We start from the raw sequence: 26,519 nt of genomic DNA, 5'->3' as shown, positions 1-26,519 counted from the left end.
TCACAGCGGAGGCCGCCTCTGTTTGGTTCCTACCATAGTATTTCATCCGTTTAATCCTACGCATTGTGAAGACTTCTGCGCGACTAACGAAAAACAGTTTTACTTTTTAAAATATTTTTTAATGTTACCTGCATTAAAAAAAATTATCAAAGTGCACCAGTTACAAGACACTACCTCATATTGCAATATATATATATATATATATATATATATATATATATATATATATATATATATATATATATATATATATACATATATATATATTTATATATATATATATATATATATATATATATATATATATATATATATATATATATATATATATATATATAAATATATATATATATAGGCTCCGCCATCTAAAGTTTTTTTTTTCAACTAGTGCTTATTTCGTGAATGGTAACACTTAGCTCATGTCTGATTTGACAGATAATTAGTTTTATCCTTCCGCTGAGCGAATATGGTTGTGTATACGCTTGAACAACGCTGGGAAATATTGCGACATTACTTTGAAAATCATGGTAATGTTGCAAAATGTGTGCGAAAATTGCGTACGGTTTTTGGAAGAAGAGAAGCACCGTCAGCTCCGTATGTTCGTTATCTTGTGAAAAAAGTGAAAGAAACTGGCATCCTCATCGATAAACCAAAGCGTGAAAAGCCAAAAACAGTGCGTACACCCGAGAATATCGATGTTGTGGCAGAAAGTGTGCGTGAAGCGCCATCAACATCAATTCACCGTCGTTCTCAACAATTGAACATTTCGGAGACATCATTGAGACGAATTTTGCATAAAGACCTTGGTATGACGCCATACAAAGTCCAATTGGTTCAGGAGTTGAAGCCAACTGACCATCCAATGCGTTTTCGCTTCGCTGAGTGGGCCTGCGATCGACTTACAGAAGATGCCGATTTTGCCAAAAAAATCATCTTTTCGGATGAAGCTCATTTTGATCTTGGCGGGTATGTAAACAAGCAAAATTGTCGTATTTGGGGCACAGAAAACCCGCACGCATACATTGAAAAGCCGGTACACCCAAAACGAGTCACTGTTTGGTGCGGATTTTGGTCCAGAGGCATAATTGGGCCATTTTTCTTTGAAAATGAGCAAGGAGTGGCCGTTACAGTCAATGGCGATCGTTATCGGGCCATGTTGAACGGATTTTTGTTCACAAAAATTGAAGAGGAGGATATTGGCAACATTTGGTTTCAACAGGACGGCGCTACGTGCCACACAGCCGAAGCTACACTCGATGTTTTGCGCCCTGTTTTTGAAGATCGCATTATCAGCCGCAGAGCTGATGTCGTTTGGCCACCTCGGAGCTGCGATTTGACACCGTTGGACTATTATTTGTGGGGTGCCCTCAAAGATAAATGTTACGCCGACAAGCCAGAGACAATTGACGCTTTAAAGGACAATATTCGTGAAGCCATTGGTGAAATACAGCTGCACACAATCGATAATGTGCTTAAAAATTGGACCGATCGTGTAGGCTACTGCATGGCCAGCCGAGGCAGCCATTTGAATGAAATTATTTTCCATTATTAACCGGAAGGATTGTACTTATAAATAAAAAAAGAAATTTGAGAAAATATTCAGTAGTTTTTTTTTTATAGCATTTTCAAAAAAAAAAAGTTATTTGGCGGACCCTTTATATATATATATATATATATAAATATATATATACATATTTATATACATATTTATATATATATAAATATATATATATATATATATATATATATATATATATATATATATATATATATATATGTATATATATATATATACATATTTATATATATATATATATATATATATATATATATATATATATATATATATATATATATATATATATATATATATATATATATATATATATATATATATATATATATATATTGATATCAAGTGTTTTGAAATCACATTATTGACTGAAATCCTTATACAGTACTTAATATTTGTTGTACGAAACTATAGAATAAATATGTTGTGAATAGTGCAACACCCAAAAATTTCATCGGACAACATTTATCATTTTTAAGAAAGGACCATCTCTGTATTCTTTTTTAAATTACCTGTACTGTCGTTATTAACTACATCAAATTTAGATATTTATTTTCAAAAAAAATGTTTTACTTTGATTTTGAATATATAATATCGAGTCAGAATAATCGTTAGGTATGTATGAGGAACTGCATGAATCTTGAAGAGGCTAAGTTTGCTTGCAAAAACAGAGTTGTGGGGCGTTCTATTCTCTCTGCCTACCCCTACAGTGAAGCGTGTTGGTTATTTTAGTTAATTTTAGTTTTTGGTAGTGGGAAATTCTTTATGGTAAAATTATTAAGTAATATGCATATTTGAAAAAAAAGAGTTAGTAGAGTAATGAGGTCCATTGATTTACTAGCAACTGCCTGTAACTAGACGCGCCAACGAGTCCATCGTCAGGAATTACACTTGGTTGGTTAACTCTGGCCAATGTCTGTACACGACGGATTCTTCAGTTCTTCGAACACGTTGCGCATGGAAATGAGGATAGCCTGGAACGACTGGTTGTGAATGGTATCCTGGAGGGGAAGAGACGAAGAGAAGGATCCCACACGATGGACCGATCAAGTTAAGGCATCAGGCACCTAGGCGGTTAGAGCGCTACGTGCAGCGCAGTCAAGTGATAACTGGATAAAAGTCATTGCTTCGACAAGGGTCACAACCGTCAGTATTGAGGACTAAGACGAAATACAAGCCTGATACTAATTAAGAGATATGTATGAAGAAATGCATGTTTATAAAGACAGAGTGGTGTGGCGTTCTATTTTCTCTACCTACCCCTATGTATGAGCGGCGCAATGGTTAGTTAGTAGGTTACAACTGTTGACCCGGACTAACGTCTGCCAAAGCAGCATCGGCGCAGTAGTCGCCCCCTGCGGCTCTCAACTTGCGATGCCGGCGCCCCCCGCAGCCGCGCCCCTCGCGCGTGTGGTCCCGTCGGGTGTCCCGGATGCGAGCCCGGGCCCCCGACACCCAGCGCCCGAGGACGACACCGAGCGGCCGCAAAACGCCACTGTCCCACATTATCGGATCTAAGAATGCTGCTACCGTTTCTCGTATGGAGGTGCTTGAACTTATGAATGAATTCTTATTTACAGCCATTGTTTGGTCGTGTTTACATAAAGAACCAAAACAACTGGTTTTTCCTGCCTAATACGACTCTTAGTCATTGATAAATTCAACAGATTAATATGTATGAGATTAGAAACGTCTAGAAACAGTAACCCAGTAATTTTATACTTAAATAACATTGTTTTTAAAAGGATTATATTTACAACATTTTGAGTGTGTCAAAATACTATTTTTTCTCTATTTTTTCTTCTTCTTCGTGGCTCCAACTCAACTTATCGTCTTAGCAGACTGTTGGAGTCAGCTCTCCTTGTCCTCAGATTAAAAGTGCTTATATCATAGCCCCTGGAATTCCGCAAGCTGGACCTATCACATTGTCAGTCTCTGGATCACTGATAAAATAATCACTTGTTTTCTCCATTTAGAGGTAATTTATATATTTTCTGACATCCCAACATCATTTTTATACTCGCTTTGAGACAAACTAGTATAAACATCAGTCATTGAGGGGACTAAAGTTGACTTTACACACGCAAATTATTCAATCATTCATTCATGAAACTTTTAATCAATATATTTAATAATAAATATTTTTCAAAAGCATTACTTTTTTTAAATCTTAACATACACGAAAAACATGGAAGTCTGGGTATTTACAGGGCACCTGGGCACAAGGGACATGTCACAGGCTGGTTAATTGATCATTTTACACACGTGCAACATTCACCATTTAATCCATGGACAATTACATTTGGTGGTCAATTAAGGCAACGAAGGTAAAGAATACTAATTGAGTTTAAAAAATTACCCACAAAGCTTCTACCTTTAGAGAGTTGTGAAAAATACATCACAAATACACAAACCATATGAAAACAAATCTTTCTTTTATTAATTATGCAATTAGCGGGAATCGAAGAAAGATATCTTGAGGAAGATCAAAAAATTCATGGATGCTGCAGAAAGATAATATAATTCGAAGGCATGGCCTAGGTGACGTTGTCCATGACAGAAGGACCTACAATCTGAGGACGAGGAGAGCTGATCCTAGCAGTCTACAAAGACGATAAGTTAGGATGTAGCCAGGAAGAAGAAGAAGAAGCGGGAATCGAACCTGCGATGCCAGTTTCGTAGACAAAAATCTACCCAACTATGCCACGTTACCTATTTAATAAAGTTAAATAAATTTCTAGCATTATTTTTATTATTTTTTAAACTTGAAAACAAAGATACAAAATTACATTTAACCCTAAAACGTGATAAAAGTTGATTACTGAAACATATTTCTATTTATTTGTAATCGGATAAGAGTTACAATTTATTGAATATCAACCCCATGGCTTGCATCAATAAATCTAGCAATAAATTAATTTAAGTATGAAGACGGAAAAATAAATATAAACGTGATAGCAACTTCCGATGTCGTCTGAACATTCTTTATTAATATAAAATGTCACAAATAAATTGGTTATAAATTCTTCATTCCCAAGTGTATACAAATAATTAACAAATTTAAAACATGTACAAAAAAGAGCGACTTAATTATATGCCTGATAAATTCAAGGAGCTTTGACGAAAATCATTTTCTCCTCGAAGCCTCGAAAGTAAACGGACTTTCGATCATTCGACCCAAACATAAATCGTCTACAAACGTAGGGGAGCATGAAAAGTATTAATTTCCACCGACAAAATATTTGAAATATTTAAAATGGCATTCATAAAAAGAGATATTTTCATAATTTCCACCAAATTTGAGTGCAAGTAAACGAACATCCCTTTTTAATGAAATCAGAAATGTTTTTAAATATAGTTTTTGGTTGTTTGATAAAACGGAGCCACCAATTAAAAAAGGATCGGACTGTTTTTTTCGAGGGTCATTGGAACCATGTGTATTATTAAACTTTTTGCTTTGACTGCACAGTTTGAGGTGTTATGTTTGGGACCTTATTAACAAGTATTAAATTTATTGATCTCACCTCCCGCTGGGGAGGTGTTCGGTTTCTTCGAGAGAGATTTTAGACTATCTAATTTAAAGCGGATAACCCTTTACGTACTATAACTCTTAATATCACTCCCTAGTCCTTATTTTAGTCGTTTGTGAATAAAAAATATTGAAATATTATAATAATACACTTGTATAAGATTAAAGTTTTGTACTGACATTTCTTGTTAGAACTGCATTTTATAGAATAAAATAACAACTATGTAAGCAGTTTTTTTCACTAAGCATTTCAAAGCATTATCAACATTGTGGTATGGTAATGTAACAAACACTCTCTATATCATTCACCGTTCACTTTTTGTGATGCCACTCAAAAATTGGTGTTTAATTTATTTATTTTTTATCTATTTATTCATGAAAGTAGCGATAAAAAATGGAAACAAGATGGTGTGACGTTCTATTCTCTCTGCCTAACTCTGCGAGGAAGCGACTTGATGGTTAATTAATTTTAAATATTCATATCGGTGAGTCTATAAAGATTGTTTTGAGAAAAATAAAAAAACGAAATAAAAAAAATTAACACACGCCAATAGGATATGTAGGTAGGTAGGTACATATTTTTGTTCTTTTTTTCGCATATCCATTTTAGTAATTAACATAAATTTATAGTTGGTTAGTTAATATGACACTAAATTTTACCGATTTTTTTCAACGTAGGCACTGCGAATTCTCATTTTTAAAGTTACCATAATATGGCGGGGATCCGGAAAAACAAATTCCATACTAATCCACACACTACCACCGCCACCGGGCCGGAATCCTGCTCAGTTGGACCATAAACTTACTTACTTACCTGTAGTAAATATAGCATAGCTTGTAACGATGCCACAAAAATAATAGGCATTGTTTAGTAAACTTTAGAAAAAAATCATTTTCAAACCTTTATCCGCACCCCAATGATGCATAGGGCACTGCATCATATAAACGTAGTGTTATCTTGAACGTTAACCCATGAAGGAAAGGTGATCAGCCCTCCGCTTCAGGTACCAGTCCAGGGTAATATGGAATAAATATTAGATTGAAAAAATCACTTGTATTTATTTGACCCCCCTGGGAATTGAACCTGGGACCTCCAGAACGGTAGCCGAGTGTGCCGACCATTACACTACGGAGGCGGACAACTTAAAAATATGTATCTAATAAAATAACAACTTTGTAATTTTTTTCCACGTGAATTTTATTTGACCAGCAACAGGGTTTCGTCGTAACCGACATCATCAGACAGGTGATGTCTATGTGATGACCAGAGATGTGGAAAAAATTACATAGTTATCATTTTATTCTATAAAATGCAGTTCCACCAAGAAATGTCCGTACAAAACTTAAATCTATTAAAAATATCTAATTCGAAACCCTTAAATAAATAAATAAAAAACCTGACCTAAAATTAAATATTTTTCTGCATGTTTTATTTCTTATTTTTGAAACACACTTAAAAAGAAATTACTTACCAACAGTTTACCAACTTTTCCGCAGGGGTAGGCAAAGAGAATAGAACACCACATAAATTTGTTTAACTGTTCTTTCTTCACTCATTCGATTCCCATACCCAAAGTATCGCAACACGCTCTTCTTAATTTGATGTATAATGCTTATCTTAGCCTTACATCCTTTCCTTATATCACCATTCGAACATCAATCATATACTCGTCTGAGAAGTCGTATTTTGACTGCATTCAATTCGAGAGGTCTCCTAAATTATATGTATTACTTACATACATATCCGTACATCATAAACCTTGAGTGTAAGTCCCTCTCCAAGCACAAGAGCTCAGTCTCTTTTTTAGAGAGGCACAGCGAAACTAAAATTATAAGTTTGTCATATCGTAGTCATACAGCAGAAAGTGACCAAGTGCATTGTTTTACAAAAACGTGATCATTGACTATTTGATATCTTACAAGCTTAATATTGCCCTGAAAAAATCCCAAAGGATTTTAAACTTGGAAGTATAATATATTGACTAGTTAAAAATGACTAACTGCATTGATGTTTATTTTCTTGCCGAGCAAAAGTGACTTGAATGGCCCTCCTGAACATTTTACGTTTTGGTAGTTGGTCACTTTCTCCTGTACGACTACGATATGTATAAATGTATGGAAATTGTACAAAATTATATTAAAAATTGTAACTACATTTAATAACAAAAAAAATATCACGAAGATTTCTGCTAATAAAAACTTAAACTCAAGTGTAACTTCCGAAATTTGAGTAGTGTGGTTGTAAACCATGGTTAGGATTATGAATGTTACACAGTGTTAAAGTAATTACTAAAATAAGCCAATGATAGGTCGTAAGCTCTGTAAATGCCCAGAATTCATATTCTTCAGTTTTCAAATATCTCTTTTCTGTTGTGATTACCTCCTACTTTGTGGTCACCATGTTAAGATATTATTTTTTAACAATTTATCAAAGATGTATTGAAGTCTGGGCATTTACGGGGCTGACGACCGTCATAGGCTGGTTTAAGTGATCACTATACATTAATATAACATTCACCAATTCTACCCATTGTCGACAACCACACTACTCAAATTCTTGAAAGTTCTATGTATATGAACCAATTGAGAAAGCTTGTTCTTGAATCACTAGAACTTCACTAGAGACATTGGTGAGATGAAAAGAAGCTTTTTATTTAGCAGAAACTCTTTTATTAGTATGTGAGTTCCGAATCCTGGATTATAATCACATACATGAGAAACGCCAGAAAATATTATTTTCTTTTTTATTATTTTAGCTTTTATTTGACCAGATAATTTATTTACAACATAACTCTTGTAAGTGGTGATAATCCAGATTTTGTGAACAAGTATTTGGACACACTAAAAATGTTGTACATTTTAATTTTTATCAAATGAAAAATTTTATTTATATAAGAGGCTGCACCACTGGCTTTATTTACAACATTTTGAGTGTGTGAACAAGTATTTGGACACACTTAAAATGTTGCCATGTTAAAACGCTCACCCGGTAGAAGGTACAATCTGTTAGGAATCTCCTCAGGAGAGTAGGTATCCATGGCTCGATTTGTATGGTGTCGTATCGCGACACGCCATCGACACCATTCATTATTCTTACGTCCGATTCAGGTGGGGCGGAATGTGAAATGTGACGCGACTGGTATTTATATCAACCCTTACTAAACGTATTCTTAACTTCATGATTTAACTCTCAAAAAAACTTTTTGTCAAATATCATCACTGGGCACAATCTAGAAATACTAACTAACTAATTAACCGTCACGCCGCTTCCCCGCAGGGGTAGGCAGAGAGAATCGAACGCCCCACCACTCTGTCTTTGCAAACATTCTTCGCCTCTTATACATTCATGCATCTCCTCATACATACCTGACGATTATGACGACTCCTGACACTACCGCTTTCAAGTATTTGACATACCTGATTGTGCCGAGTTTTCCTCGGTCTTCCTCTGCTTATTTTTCCAGCTACATTCACCTCATAAATTTGTTGAACTGTTCTTTCCTCACTCAAACGTTCAGCATGTCCAAACCATTGAGATGGTTTATATATACATATATATATATATATATATATATATATATATATATATATATATATATATATATATATATGTATATATATATATACATATATATATATATATATATATATATTTATATATATATATATATATATATATATATATATATATATATATTTATATTTATATATATATAATATATATAAATACATATATATATATATAAATATATGTATATATATATATATATATATATATATATATATATATATATATATATATATATATATATATATATGTGTGTGTGTGTGTGTAATATGTTTATGTAGGTACACACTAAGTAGTCAAATAAAAATTATGATTTGTGGAATATCGCTATTTATGAACGAAACGTATTCTCTTAATAGTATTAACATATTTTCCATTAAGACAGTCATGCTAAGAGTGATTTACATCATGTCGCTTTAAAAAATTAAATAAACATTCGACTTCGAAAAAAAACCTCCTAAATTTAAGATAAACGCATTCCAATGGTATTTTTGATAATATTTTATGGTTTTCACGCAGCGCAGAAGGTCCTCCCCCCCCCCCTTCAGTGCCGCCTCACCCCTTCCCCCTATAACAATATACATGAGAAGGAAAACGAACCTGAACAGAGAGTCGTGAAGTAAAGACAGAGGCATTTAACATGCAGTGGCTACCGGAGTTAGTTTCACCATTGACGGATCGTAAAATCTTTCCTCTAATAAAACATGAATTTTTAATCAATTAACTTGAATAAAGTAAATACTTACCTTAGAAAGTGTATAGTAAATATAAACAAAAATATATGTTCATATGAATTGATTCGGCAGTCGCATTGTGGTAATCTATCCATTTTAATTTAAGTTTTACTTCGTTAATACCACTTTTTATAATTAAATACGTAGTGGTATTTATAAAATAAAAAATAAAACCCTTATCCGCACCCAATGGTGCATAGGGCACTGCGTAATATAAACGCAGTGTTATTTTGATCGTTTACACATGAAGGAAAGGTGATCAGCCTTCCGCTTCAGGTACCAGTCCAGGGTAATATTAAATAAATATTACAGTGAAAAAATCACTTATATTTATTTAACCCCCCTTGGGAATCGAACCCGGGACCTCCAGAACGGTAGCCGAGCGTGCTGACCATTACACTACGGAGGCGGACAAGTGGTATTTACCAAGTAAAAAATTAACTACAACTGTTAGTAGGCATTAATTGATTTGGCATACACTTTGTGGCAATATTTATACATTTGAAATTTTAGTTTCACTTCGTTAATACCACTTTTTCTAATAAAATATATAGTGGTATTTACCAAGTAAAACTTAATGCAACTTTACAAAAAATTAACTAAAACTGTTAACGGCATTAATTGATTCAGTGGTCACTTTGTGATAATATCTATGCATTATTATCCATATTTTGTTGATTGATCTAGTATATACAAGAGTATATATATATATATATATATATATATATATATATATATATATATATATATATATATATATATATATATATATATATATATATATATATATATATATATATATATATATATATATATATATATATATATATCTACCCTGTATATAAAAGGCCAAAGAATGTTTGTGTAGAGCATTTGAACTAAACGCTACTGTCATTTTTTTATCTAATTTCCTTTATAAGATATTTTTTGATTATGCAACACTGCAGAACATAGAAATAATTTCGCTCTTTATATTTAGTTGTATTGTATTAGCAATGAATGTAAGTTTAAAGCACTTGAAACGCATTTTCTGTTATAATTTATATGCAATAGATTCTCTCTTGTTCATACGTTTATTTTACCTTGTAAAATTCTGTACGGAGCCAAAATATGGTACAGTAGAGAGGCTGAACTGCGCTGTGTACCCTTCACTCTATTCCCAGCATTCATTATCCTTTCTAAATCTTACTTAATCTTTCAATCCCTAAAAAAGGTACTTCCCAAATACATGACACCATCTACCTGTACCTAAATTTACCAAATTATAGATCTATTTTTTTTAAACATAATTATATAATTGAAAATATACATTTTATACATGTATGTAACCGAACACTGCGTGCGCCTTTGGTTCACGATAAGATAGTATCTAGACACGAACAAATTGGATTAAATAACCAACAAGTTATTAAATTATTAGAATATATACACGGGCTCCTGGCTACCAGTTTTGTAATATATTTACGTGCGAGATAAAGTTTTATTTTATTAATTAGCGGTCATAAATAACTCGGGGCTTGTCGCTTTTCGGAATCTCTGAGACTCGGAATGGTAAAATCATTTGACACGGAGAAGTGAATTTATATTCTAGAAAAAAGTCGCAGGTGTCTACGAAAGGCCTCAGCAACTATAAATATTTCAAAGGATATCTATTTTATTTACATGTGTCATTTTTTTCTTGTTTAATCTGTCATATTTTCCGGTAAGATATGTTTTAATTGTCTGATGGATAAAAAAGAAATAACATATAAGTTCCCTTACATCTGCGTCCATATAAACACCGACTACACCACATGCATATTACCAAACACACTGCACGAAAGCATTCACAGAACCACAAGATCAAAATCTCATTCACATCATACAAATACACAGAACGTTAGGTTAGGTAATCAGTAACACACTGCACAAAATCATTCATAAAACCACAAGATCAAAAACTCTGAAACACATCAAACAAACATACAGAATGGTAGGTGAAAAGAACTTATTAGTATTACTCGATATTTACGAAAGTATTAGACAAATTAAATTGTACATTGCCGTTTGTTATTTGTGTGTGTGTATATATATATATATATATATATATATATATATATATATATATATATATATATATATATATATATATATATATATATATATAATGTATATTTATAATTTATTATATATATATTTATATATAATACATTATAAAGTTGTTTTTCATCTCCACGATGTCAGGAAGGCTTTATAATTTAAGCCCCATGATTCAGCAAAGCTCTGTTTATTGCTTACCGAGCGTCAAAACGGATTTTAAATCATGTATAATCATAAGATATATCAAAATTAATTATCAAAATATGTGTGTGTGTTTGGGTGTGTAAGTGTTCGATTGTCCAAAATCTTGCTACGAATATTACCGATTTATGCACAAAAAAATCGCCTTATTCCACAGATAGAATATGTATCGTTTGTAAGAAGGAAAATGGAAATTCGGACATCCCAGAGCTTACGATCTGGTTTTTTGCCTTGAAAATAAATTTTATCAAATTAATTTAAGAGCATAAATAAAAATTATAACATTTTTTTTCGAACGCTCGGTAGTTTCATAGAATCTTCATATTTTTACTACTTCACAAGCACTGTGTAATGAAATAAATTAGGAAATTGTGCTAAATGTTCTCTTTCTTTTCCATTTTACCAGACTGAACCACAGCAACCTGTAGCGTGTACAACGTGTATAAAATAAAATATTTTATACAATCAATTACTACTACTCGGCTGTCCAAACTTAAAACACAGTAAGGGACATATTTTATGTAGTACGTTTTTTTTGCGTTTTTGGAATAAGTAGAATCTACTTAGTGCAAAAATGCAAAAAAAAGGGCTTTAAAAAAAATGTCCCTTACTGTGTTTTGAGTTTGGACAGCCGTACTGATGGTAGAAAAATTAGCGTTCAATTGTTTTTTCTTCAATCTAATTTTTTTCCTTAATTTAAGTTTGCATGCTTTATTTCACAAGTCTCGTCAAATTCATATTATCGTTAGTGAAACACATATGCACTCACAAATGATCTACGTCAATAAGAGATAAATAAACCATAAATTTATTAGTATTCTACTCCCTAAATGTCAAATTATGTCAACGAATCAGACAAACCTCTATTTTGTCAAAGATTTATGTAAACCCACATATCCGTTCTTCTAATTGGTTGTTCGTGTCGTGTCTTATTGGGTAACATATTTGTTTTTTATGGGATCTATCGTATTCGAAATCCTACGTGCGTCTCCTTCCCTCCGATCGATAAAATGCCAAAATGAGCGAGATGACAGTCATCATCGAAACATAATGTTGCCCTGTAAACAATGTCTGTCCCTTGTCAATAATGTATCGCCTCCTGGTGAGACGGAAATAACAAACGGCGCATGCGCTGGTGGCCCTTGTTCTACGATCTTGTTGACATGTGTTTTGACAGGAAATTTTGCAATTTGGCGCCTTCAATCTCAAGCAAAAAGGTTATTTCTTTACTTGTTTATTTTTTTAAATTAATATCTCCAGATCGACATGCGCCAATCAATGTTTATTTTATTTTTTTAAATCAACATGGAAAAGTTATAAAATTTTCGAATTTTATTCATTCATATTCCCAAGATATTTCAATTTATTACGGTTGTTTAATGGTACCTGCTTTTTATTGAAAACTAGTTTGTAAATTCCTGATTAAAAAATCAATGGTTTTTTGAAGTAATTAATATTTTATTATTATTTTAATAACAAAATAAAAAAAAATAAAAAAAATTTAGGTGTAACATTATTTGTATAGTAAAACAACAACTTCATTGTTTTTTACACTAATTTCATTCGACCAGTGACAAGGTTTCGTCCTTATCTATTGTATTTACATTACTCGAGCGAGGGGTTGAAAACCATACTTTGTATAATTTTTCTGACACAATGAATTTAAATTAAATTAATTTATCAACTGATTTTTTTAACATTTAATATTAGATAGTTATTAATATATAAAAAATATATTGTCAATTAACTTATTTGAATTGATTCATTTAATTCAATATTATATATATTTTATATTAGTAATTTGAAAACTGTTTCCTTTTGTTTGAGTATTTATTCACTTTTTTACATTTTATTTTTCAAACATCACAGCTTCTAAAGATATGATATAACTTTATATGTAGGTACTTTAATTATAAATGAAAAACAAAGCATTAAAGCTAGGGTCAGGTTATGGTCCCGTGGTTAGTGTCGCAGACTCCGAGTCAGGGTTTTTGGATTCAAACCCACTGTTTAAAACCTTTTTTTTTTAATAAGCCGTTTAAATTCATAAAAAAAAGTTTGAAAAATTAAATATTTGTGCATTTATAAAAATTTCTCACCTTTATAAAAAAAATAATAAGAAGATTCTTAATTTTGTGCAGGAGTTTGTGTTTTTTAGCATTATGTTTATATTATGATTTATGAATATAAAATGATTCTCAGAATCTCGTAGAATTTATGAAAAACGTCACATGTTGTGGAGAGGTTTTAATTTAATTAACATGTTTGAGTAGAAACAGCACTAAAACCTTGGCTTATAACCAGTGAAAGGAGACAGCGATGGATCATAAAAAATACTACTATTTTCTTTGCATTTTTTGTCAGTTAATGAAAAACTCGCTTGATACAATAAACTCAGAAAAATGAAAACTACCAAAAAGTCTTCAATAATTATTTCCAAAACATTTTTAGTATATTTACTTATAAATAACACATATTCAAGACATATTTGTTTTCAATTCGTCTGGGTGATGAATTTTTCACATATCGCTTACTCCTTTCAAGAACGTCATAAATCAAAAAACTTGATTTTTCAGGACAACGTTTTTAAAGTTTAAAAATATAATACAATGTATCAAAAATAAATATCAAGCCACTTACTGAACTTTTTACTGTGCAACAGATCTTTTCAGGTAAAACTTGAAGGTTTTTTCTCCATTTAAAAATATTAAGTATATTTAAAAAAATAATTAAACAATACCTTTTCTTCAAAATGCAAAAACAACACTTTCTGCCCTGTAGCGGGTAAATATTAAGTAAAAAATATGCCTCTTTTGCTGGGATATTCGAGTACATTTTCTGGCCATTCCGAAAACATGCACAACTGAAATTTGATTTAGGACGTTCTTGAAAGGAGTGAGCGATATTACATTCCCTAATCTTACTATCCTAACTGCAGACAAGCCCCTTAAATACAGAGGTTATTTAATGGTTTCATGTGCATTTGTTATGTATTAATTAGAGTCTCTTTACAAATATATAAAAATTAAATTGTATTATTGTTCAAATTAGACGAAAAGAAAAAATAAAAACGATATTTGTCTCATTCGACCCTGTCGAAACGTCAGTTTTATGACAATTTTACCTTATTTATCAGGAAAATTCTCGTGACACACAAAAAATACATCTTTTACTGTTGATAAACAGATGTTTTGACGCCATTTCACACATTCAAATGTTAATTAAATAAAAAAACTTATGAACAGCCTCTTATATAAATATAATTTTGATTTGATGGACAAAAATTAAAATTTACAAAATTTTTAGTGTGTCTTGTTCACAAAATCTGGATTATATCCAATTACAGGAGTTATTTGCAAATAAATTATATGTAAATTAAGTATTATGCTGTAAATAAATTATCTGGTCAAATTATAAGCTTAAATAATAAAAATGAAAATGGTATTTTCTGGCGTTTCTCATGTGTGTGATTATAATTCAGGATTTGGACCTCACATACTAACATAAGAGTTTCTGTTTAATAAAAAGCTTATTTACATCTCACCAATAATTGTCTCTAGTGAAGTTCTAGTAATTCAAGAAAAAGGTTTCTAAATTGGTTCATTTATATATAGAACTTCCAAGAATTTGAATAGTGTGGTAGAATTGGTGAATGTTACACGTCGCTCACTCCTTTCAAAAACGTCATAAATCAAAATTCGTCCATTTTCAGTTGTGCATGTTTTCGGAATGCCCAGAAAATTTACTATATCCCAGCAAAAGAGGCATATTTTTAACTTAATATTTACCCGCTCCAGGGCAGAAAGTGTTGTTTTTGCATTTTGAAGAAAAGGTATTGTTTAATTATTTTTTTAAATAAACTAAATATTTTTCAAATGGAGAAAAAACCATCAGGTTTTACTTAAAAAGATCTGTTGCACAGTAAAAAGTTCAGTAAAAGGAATGATATTTATTTTTAACAAATTGTATTATATTTTTAAACTTTAAAAACGTTCTCCTGAAAAATCAAGTTTTTTTTATTTATGATGTTCTTGAAAGGAGTGAGCGACGTTGGTAAAGTGATCACTTAAACCAGCCTATGACGGTCGTCAGCCCCGTAAATGCTCAGACTTTCATATTCTTCTTCATCTTTGATGAGATGTCAAAAAATATATATAAAAATTAAAATACTAACCGCGTAGCAAAGGGTTGAGGCGATGCGAGGGTAGCTTCAATAATAGTTAGTTATCTGAATTGGTTTCTCGGTAGAAAACGAGGTCGCGTTCCGGATAATAAGATGCTATTCCCGTATTGGTCTGAGTGGCAGAAGGAAACCTGATTAACGCGGTATCCGAACCTAAATCGATTTGGTCCAGGAGTTAGACGAAACAGCCCTAATCTATTCCCTTTTCAAAGGATATCTTAGTCCACCAATCGTTTTCCAATCCCGGCAGGCGGCAAAAACTCCCGTGAAAATTCCATTTGAGACCATTAGGGCACACAAAAACTGCCCGTAATTGAAACGTTTGGCGATGACCATAAAGGAAATTTTTCCTTGCCGAGGAAATGTAATGCTAGTTACGTAAATTCAAATCGATATCACCTAATTTCAAAGTTATTAGAATAGTAATATTTATTAGGAGAGAGAGAGGCTGAAATAACATTTTAACTCTTTAGATACTTTATAAAATTAAAAGACTTTGTTTTCACCACTTTTTATAAATAAAAAGTGGTGAAAACAAAGTCTATTAATTTTATAAACATATTATTAAATATACCACAAAGTATCTGCGGAAAACATTCAATAAACTTTAGATACCGTAAAGTGGGTATACATTGCACCAAAATACTGCATTTTTTCAAAAAATTGTCTATTCAGATCATGTTTTTTACTTTTTCTGAGGTTTCAACTATTGCAATGTAATAACACATATACCTGTAACATGTCTGACACATTTTTAAATTTTTATCTATTTTGCCTATATTTTTTTTTAATATTTATGTTTTGGTGCAAAGTATCCCGGGGTAAAGTACAACTTTGCACCATGATATTTTCTCTACACTTTTCGTACTAGAATCCAAATTTATGCAAAGTAAAGGCTATACTACAAGTTTCATTGCACTTCGTGAAGGGTTTTGGCTCACAGTTCACTAAATGCAGATTATATTATTGTATAATTATGGAAAAATAAGACACTTGATAGAATTTTTTTTTTAAATATTAAAAAATCTAACAAAAATGTTTTTTTTTCTAATACTGAAGGTTTAAAATTATATAAAATAAAAGGTGGATATTAAAACATATCGTTCTACATAGATAATAGGAATTAAAATTAAATTAGGTCTAAATATGGTCAAGTTCCGGGACGGTAAAGAAACCTCTTTTGGATTGCATTTTCGGTTCTTTTATGGAACCCACTACATCCTTCCAAGAATATTGAAGAAAGTCATCCTTCATCGGCCACTTATACGATTTGAGACTCTCCTGCATGGATTTAACAACTCTGTTATTCTTTATTTCTAAAATCTGTCCCGGAAAATTTTATCCTTCATAATGAAATACGACTTATTCTCCCACCTTCTTTTTTACTGGTCCTAATGACACTGAGGAACAAATACGATAACTGGTTTCAGTCATCGTTTTTGTTCTTCTCCCTCTTCCTCAAAGATTCCGTGTGAACAGTTAATGAATCAGTTAATGCTAGATATGCTGGAAGTTTCAATGCGGAAGGTGGGATCATTGATGTAGTTGATTCAGGTGGCATTTGTGTCTCGTCAACGTTCATTTCGACATTTGGATCGTGAGCAATGCTCTTACCTGGTTCTATCGGTACCGTTTTCCTGCGTTTTAAGACTGAATTCTTTGGGTTGAATCTGTTTTCTTCCAAAAACTGTTGAAAACTCTGGCGCACGTCATCGTCATACGCTTTTAATGGCAACCGATTAAGCAACTGACTAGTTTTAGCAACAGTCAAGGTTTTATGTCTTTACAAAAATGATGTTATCCATTCAGAGCCTGGTACGATGTCCTTTAATATTCGTACTCTTCTGCCAAATCTATCTAAATAGGCTATTAGAATGTAGCGAATGTTAAAAACACTCACTGGGAAATCGTACTCACTTATGTCTACTATGCAGTTTACGAAAGATTGCTCTTCGCCCTTGTCACATATCGGAGGTTTTCCCACAGGTTTTGTGTGCTGACCTTTGAGTTTATAGTTAATCATCCTTCTGGGGATTTAGAAAATTTTTTCAGCCTTTCTTTGACTGATAGTACCATTTCGAATAGCCTCCAAACACTGCTCCACTCTCTTCGGTGTAAAATCGCAGTATCGTCTGGCATAAGGCCGCTGCTTGTGTGTTCTTGACATTTTTGAAAAAAATATACCATCAGGAATTAAGTAAGTACACTAAACCTATAGATATTTAGCAAAAATGTCAAGTTGTATTAGCCGTTTTAAGACTTTTGATCAAATTGATTAACTATGGCCCTTTGTGGATACTTTGCACCAGGTGCAATGTTACCCCAAATGTAGTCAATACAAGTAAGTTCTTAAAAAAATATAATTTTTACATAAACTTGACAACGTAACCAAAAAATACAACATTTGAGAAAAGCAGGGCCTACCTACCTACGATTTAGAGACCACTCACTTGTTGTAACTTGTTTCAGTATACTGATTACATTCGATTTTTTGGGACACAATTTTCAGACAGAAAACTTTCTTTACGTTCGGACAGGAAATACGCATTGAAGCAATAGCGACCGAATGTTACTTCTTTAAACTAAAAAGTAGATTGAAGTGCCATCTATCAGAAACAATAGAAAAAAGAATGAAAAATGACATGTATCAGAGATGACCAGCTCCACAATTTCTTTACAGAAGGTGGTGCAAAGTATCACCCATGGTGCAAAGTATACCCACTTTACGGTACTTATTTATTTCGTCACATATACACGATAGTGGCTTCTTTCTTGGCTCAATATCTGCACAGTATGTAAACTATATGGGTTTGCTATGTGTTATATACTATAATTTAATGTAGGTTTAAATATGCATATTTGTGTATTATTATGTTTTTATTTTTTAAACGCCATAAACAAAATTTAAATAATATTACTGAATGTCTTGAAACGGGTTACGCCCAGTTATGTTTTCATATAGAAAAAAATATCTCATAAAATATCAAATTAAATTAATTCGTATAAAGCTGATAAAAAATATTTTCATTCCATTTTAAAGTAGCTTTGTTTGAGAATTGGCTAGGATGGTCGCCTATGGCCTATTCATGCATACCTCGACGTTTCCTCCTAAATAATATCGAAAATGCTCAGATTACCTAGAAAATAAAAAAAATCGTTGATGTTACTCTTATCTTTGTTTACATCCAAATGTATTTCATTATAACACTCTCCTTATCATTCATCGTTCACTTTGTGTAATACCATTATCATACAAAATTTAACATATCGCTCACTCCTTTCAACAACGTCATATATCAAAAATCGTAATTTTTCAGTTATGCATGTTTTCGGAATGCCCAGACAATGTACTATATCCCAGCAAAAACAACATATTTTTAACTTAATATTTACCAGCTACAGGGCAGAAAGTGTTGTTTTTGCATTATGAATGAAAGGTATTGTTTAATTATTTTTTTAAAATACTAAATATTTTTCAAATGAAGAAAAAACATTCAGGTTTTACCTAAAAACATCTGTTGCACAGTAAAAAGATCAATAAGTGGCTTGATATTTATTTTTAATACATTTTATAATATTCCAACCTAATGTGTGTAACAGTAAGTGAAAAACAAATTCAAATCTATTTTACTCGTCTGTCTGCCATATACGGAAAGATTGATGTTTTAGTGGGTACCTATATGTCTTTATTAACCGACGATTAATATTGGACTCTAGTTTAAAATCTATCAGACGATGACTGAGCTAAACGCGAAGTAATTTTAGTTTTAAAAAAATCAGATTAACCCTTGCCTATCGAATCTTCGTCATATCAAATCAATTAAAGCCATAAAATTCAAGAAATACGTAACAGGGTACGCACTATTCATGGACCTAGTTAAATCGTCTTTGCTCGTTAAGCTACAAATAAACATTCGACAATTATAAATCAGGTTCAGTAAAAAATAATGCAGGTAATATTGAAAAATATTAGAGTGAAAAATCACTTATATTTATTTCACCTTCCCCCCTGACAACCGAACCCGGGATCTCCAGCACGGTAGCCAAGAGTGCTGACTATTACATTACGGAGGCGGAATATTAACCCTTTCCGTTCCCCCAAAATTTAAAAAAAAATCTAAGTAGACAGTTACATTCCAATTGGAAAAAAATATTTTGTCCGCTGCTCCACAAACTGTTGTAATAGATACGAGTGACAATGTAAGCTTGGAATTGAAATAAATAATACTAATGATGAAAAAAATGACGAATAACATCCGACATAGGACCTAAGAGTAAAAAATCGATGTCGAATGAGATTCGACATTAGACCAGTAAGGGTTAACAGGACGTTTAAAAAAAATATATATTGTTTTGAATATTGAAAGCATTAACTTTGTGGATCATATTGTTATATTATTTCGAGAAATAAAAATACTTTGTGTTTTGATCCACTCACATTTTTACTAGTTTCGGCAACAACCTGTTGCCCGAAGAGGGCAACAGGTTATTGCCGAAACTAGTTGGTTAATAAAAATCTGAGTGGATCAAAACACAAAGTATTTTTATTTCTCGAAATAATATAAAATTAAATTTGATCAAATTTATCCGTTATATCCGAATTTTGCTAATTAGAGATCCGTTATATCGAGGTTTTACTGTCATTGCAACATGTTTTTTTTTAATAAAGCCACATAGTAGGTCGTACGCAGATCGGGTAATTTGTATCTAATTCCGCTACGGAAACGATAATTTCTGATCTTATAAACGCACTGGCCCCATATATTTTGATGCTCATTATCACCACACACCCAATCGACTGACAAATGATGCATGAAGATTGGAGATGTAATAATAACGTAAAACAAAACGTCATATCATTTCAGTTAATGGACCAATTTCTCTAATAACGTTTCTTGGAATCGCGCGTAGAAAATTAACCGAGGATGATTGGACATCCAACATTTTGTAATTTTTTTATTATTATAAATAAGACATTTTGAAATACATCTAAATGAGCACGAAAATAAAATCAAACTTTTTTATTAAGGTTCTTAATTATTTTTTCAAACTTTGTATTAATTATAAAAGATAAATTGTCCGCCTCCGTAGTGTAATGGTCCGTAGTGTAAATAATAAAACCCTTATCCGCACCCCAATGGTGCATAGGGCACTGCGTCATATAAACGCAGTGTTATCTTGATCGTTTACACATGAAGGAAAGGTGATCAGCCCTCCGCTTCAGGTACCAGTCCAGGGTAATACTAAATAAATATTACAGTGAAAAAAAAAAGTGAAAGTTAATACATACTTGAAATATTAAAAATGTTGATGATAAAAATACAGACTTTTATTTATTTCATGAAGAAAATTAATAAATTCCGTCGAATCATAAATTATGTTTTCATTCACACTAATTACGATAATTGCCTTATGTTGGCTCTAGGGGTTAGGTTGATTAGCGCTGAGGACTGTGAATAAAGTAGTCTCTGAGTCAACACTCGAGAACTGCATTCTCCTGGTCGCAGAAACTAGAAACCTTGAATACCGCTGCAGTGTTCGCGAGGTCAGAACACCACTCAAATCTGTTTACATATGCTCTGAGCTTTTTTCTCAATCATACTCGGCAACAGCTCGATCTAATGTGGCAATTAAGGTCGACGTATCAAGGTCCGTGGAGTTATTGGATGTTAGATATGGACATATTAGTTTTCTGGGATATTTGAGACTAATTTCAAGACTTGTCATAAAAGGCTACGGCTTGATTTGCGATTGTGGGTTAATTTATTTTGAAACGTGTGCCCTAGTTGTAATTTATATAATAATAATAATAACTTTAATTATAATAAAATATTAATAATAAATAGGAGTTGCAATTGGATGGCCCCTACAGTGAAACGGCATGTTGGTTAGTTTAGTTAATTTTAGTTTTTGGTCGTGGGAAATTCTTTATCGTAAAATTAACAAGTAATACGCAATTTGAAAAAAATAGTAAGTAGAGTCTCATTACTCTCCAGATTCCGCAGATTTATTAGCGTCTGCCTGTAACTAGACGCGCCAACGAGTCCATTCGTCAGGAATTACACTTGGATAGTTTGATCCTGGAAAATGTCTGTTCACGACGGATTCTTCAGTTCTTTGGACACGTTGCGCGTGGCAATGAGGATATCCTGGAAAGACTGGTTGTGATCAGTAATCTTGAAGGGGAAGAGAGGGACAGCAAGATCCTCCACACGATGGACCAATCAAGTTAAAGCAGCAGCAGGTACCTCGGTGGTTGGAGCGCTACGTGCAGCGCAGTCAAGGGATAAGTGGAGAAGTGTCATTGCTTCGACAAGGGTCATAACTTTCAGTGATGAGGAATAAGACGGATAAAAAGAATAATAATTTTGGATAATTTATTAGATTTTACGCCATTATCGTAAATACTCCACTTGCATATGAGGATAAAACAATAAATTAAACTTTAAACTGCTTATGTACGTATCACATCGACTAATTGACCAACAATTCAATATAAATTATTAATTACATAATACGATGCACAATCGGATTAATTCAGTTCCCCTGTGTATAGACTTACATAGGTTTGATAATAATAATTATTATTTTTCATATTTTGTATGGCGCCATTTTCATAATTTTATAATTTCAACTTTCACTGATATTTTCCACCAAAAAGGTGGAAAGACAGCTGGGAGTCAACACCCTAAGAGCGACAAGCGGAGGACAAACAGATCGTTAGGACCTAGTAAAAAAAGAAGAAAAAGATTGATATTTTACTGCAAAGTCTATTATACTTAGGACTAGTAATAAATGTGTGCATAGATATAGGAATGTAAATAAATAATAATAGTTATGAAATAATTACTTTTTTATATTCAATTTTAACCATTCTTATTTTTACTTTGAGAATGCAAGTCACTTAGTAAAAAATAGTTAATAATAAAATCATATCTACATAATATATCTTTAATCATATAATTCGCTGATAACTTTAAAAATACAAGCATAACAGTATATCTATATTGGACGAAAAATAAAACATTCTGAAAAACCGTTAGGACAATACTCGACTTCGGAGTGCAATGAGTATAATGTTAAAACAAGTATATATATATATATATATATATATATATATATATATATATATATATATATATATATATATATATATATATATATATATATATATATATATATATATATATATATATATATATATATATATATATATATATATATATATATATATATATATATATATATATATTATGTATTTACTCGTACCCTATCTGACTACAATTTCGAATAGAAATATTGAATGAGTAAAATACGTAGGTTACAAGACAGCCATACTGTAAGACCACCATCCCAAACCATTATCAACCCACCTTTCTTGACTTTATCGATAATGCTTATCTCATTTTCACATTATGATTCGCCGTTTACATTATTTGAGCTGAAATACAATTTAAAATGCGTATGTAAAAAGACTGTTCATTCGCCTTATACATTTGTTTTACTATTTTTGCTACGCTCACCGTCAAAACGTCCATTTCTTGGGATGGAAATCTGTTACCTACCATAACTATACTTAAAACAATTTTTAAAAAATTAAATTGCATAGAATTTATCATAATAAAGATGAGGAATTAAAATAAGGACCTGGAAGTGTACTCTACTCTATATACAAAACATCGATACAAGCTTCGAACATTTTTTAAAAATCCATAGAAATTATCAAAACATAGATGAGGAATTCAAATAAGTACCTAGATGTGTACCTACCTAACTTCGAACAAAATTTAAACAATTTCAAATCCATAGAAATTACCATTATATAGATGAGGATTTAAAATAAGAACCTAGATTTGTACATAGAGCGTCGTTGAGATATTTCTTTGCTTCCATATATTGTAATTACCCAAATCTCTCAATTTATAATGAATGTTTTACTTAGTTAATACCACTATTTCTTAAAATCTACTGTGGCACGTATTTCGATGCATTCCGCATCATTTAGATTTTAAGAAACAGTGGTATTTACTAAGTAAAACATTAATTAAAAATGGATAGATTTTACCACAAAGTGACTGCCGAATCAATTAATGAAATTACTCAAATTTCCCCTAGATACGTAGATACTATAAAATATTTCAGATTAATTAGTTTTTTTTTAATATATGGCCTGGCTGTTTAGAAAAAAGTGTTGTAGTTTAGCCCACGTGCCTATTTGGAATTCCGTGTTTCGAATTTTACTGCCGTTCTTTTTTAACGTTGTTAATTTTTTTACTCTCTTATTGTTTTTTTCTCCTTTCGCCATAGATCTGTTCCGCGCCGCCGTCATGTGATGACGAGGTGGATTCTTCACCAGAGGTGTGATGGACCACAGCACTCCGGGGAATGTCAAACTGTGGGCCCTATCTATGAAATATTATAGAAAGAAAAAAAAACACCCGGTAAGTGAATGTTTACCTTTATACTTTTATTAAGATTATGACGTCAAATTTGTCATAAGTATTATTTTCATATATTTTTTTTTTATTTTTTTTTCCGTAAATTTGACAAATTTGTAAAATTTACAGAAAGCTTTTGGAAAAATGGTTTGAGAAGAATTTCTGCTGACTACTGAAAAATGATTTTCACTTTTTTGCAGCTTATAAATTGACCAGTTATTTAAATTCACAAAATTTAACGTGTGTCCAAATACATCTTCACAAATATGGGCTTATTTTTACTCAGGAGCTGTTTTTATATTTTGACATCTCAACAAAGATGAAGAAGAATATGGAAGTCTGGGTATGTGAAAATAACTCCTAAGTGGTTAAACCCAGATTTGTGAACAAGTATTTGAACTCACTAAAAATGTTGTACAAACTTACTAACTAACCATTAAGCCGCTTCCCCGCAGGGGTCGGGGGAGAGAATTGAACGCCATACCACTCTTTCTTTGCAAACATTCTTCGCCTTTTCCATATAAATGCATCTCCTCATACACACCCGCCGATTTTCCCGCCTGTTGTTTATATACATATAATATATGTATATTTATATATGTCCGCCTCCGTAGTGTAATGGTCAGCATGCTCGCCTACCGTTCTGGAGGTCCCGGGTTCGATTCCCAGGGGGGTTTAATGAATATAAGTGATTTTTTTACTCCAATATTTATTCAATATTACACTGGACTGGTACCTGAAGTGGAGGGCTGATCACCTTTCCTTCATGTGTAATCGATCGAGATAACACTGCGTTTATATGAAGCAGTGCTCTATGCACCATTGGGGTGCGGTAAGGGTTTTATTATTATACATATATATATATATATATATATATATATATATATATATATATATATATATATATATATATATATATATATATATATTTATTATATATATATATATATATATATAATATATATATATATATATATATATATATATATATATATATATATATATATATATATATATATATATATATATATATATATATATATAATATAATTTGGGAATCCTAGGTACAAAGTGTGATAACATTGCTAGGTAAGACGGACTGGTAAAACGCTTGTAGACATTTTAACATCTTCATACGAAAGGGAAACCAAAGATATCAAAAATATTGATTCCTTTACTCCAACCTTTTATTATTAATCCTTCTCCAAAGCTTCAAGGTTCTTAAAATAAAATGTTGTATGTTACCGTTTATTTATATATTTATTCAAATAAAAACCATCACGCCGCTTCCCCGCAGGGGTAGGCAGAGAGAATAGAGCGCCACACCACTCTGTCCTTGCAAACATTCTTCGCCTCTTCCACGTTCATGCATCTCCTCCCCTACCCGCCGGTTGTTACGACTCCTAACCTGACCACTTTCAAGTATTTGGCATACCTGATCGTGCCATGTTTTTTTCGGTCTTCCTCTGCTTCTTTTCCCGCTATCATTCGCCTTATAAATTATTCAAATATGTTTAGGAAATAACCCTCATAGTGTTGCGTTTTACCATAGTGCCTTATATTTGCCTTTTTTCATATAAAAGAGCTTTTGTTTACTTGATTCAATTGGGTACATAAACCGGGGCCAAATACGTTCATACTGGATTTATAGGAATCACATATCGCTCACTCCTTTCAATTAAAAAAACTTGATTTTTCATCGTTTTTAAAGTTTAAGGATAAAATGAAATGTATTCAATAATAAGAATAATAATAATAAAACCCTTACCCGCGCCCCAATGGTGCATAGGGCACTGCTTCATATAAACGCAGTGTTATCTTGATCGTTTACACATGAAGGAAAGGTGATCAACCCTCCACTTCAGGTACCAGTCCAGGGTAATATTGAACAAATATTACAGTGAAAAAATCACTTATATTTATTTGACCCCCCCTGGGAATTGAGCCCGGGACCTCCAGAACGGTAGCCTAGCGTGCCGACCATTACACTACGGAGGCGGATAAAGTAATTATTATTATTACTGGTATATGGGTTAAATATAAACTGTAAATATACATATATGTAGTTTATTTGTACATCTATGTAGTGTAAGTGTACATATAGTTTATTTATATGCTAGGGAGAAATTTAAACCTTTTTATTAGACTCTGGTCTAAATGTAAAATGTCAGTTTACATTTAGACCTCAAGATGGAAGCATAGCTTCCGAAACTA

The 26,519-nt window shown here is 32.0% G+C and overlaps 1 long non-coding RNA gene across 2 annotated transcripts in view; it reads left to right on the top strand.

The window, feature by feature from the left end:
• The window catches only part of LOC148306463 (uncharacterized), a 784,100-nt gene that overhangs the window by 707,671 nt on the left and 49,910 nt on the right, over window positions 1–26,519 (top strand). For both annotated transcript variants that reach the window (XR_015837997.1, XR_015837996.1), the window contains exon 6: window positions 24,175–24,308. This is a non-coding gene — a long non-coding RNA (uncharacterized LOC148306463). The remainder of the gene's footprint in view (window positions 1–24,174; window positions 24,309–26,519) is intronic.

The sequence above is a fragment of the Brachycentrus maculatus genome, unplaced genomic scaffold, assembly GCF_059751285.1.
Source record: "Brachycentrus maculatus isolate JH-2025_06_01 unplaced genomic scaffold, ASM5975128v1 h1tg000240l, whole genome shotgun sequence".
NCBI lineage: Eukaryota > Metazoa > Arthropoda > Insecta > Trichoptera > Brachycentridae > Brachycentrus > Brachycentrus maculatus.
Note: the sequence above shows the minus strand (reverse complement) of the source record. Positions and strands in the feature narration are given on the sequence as shown.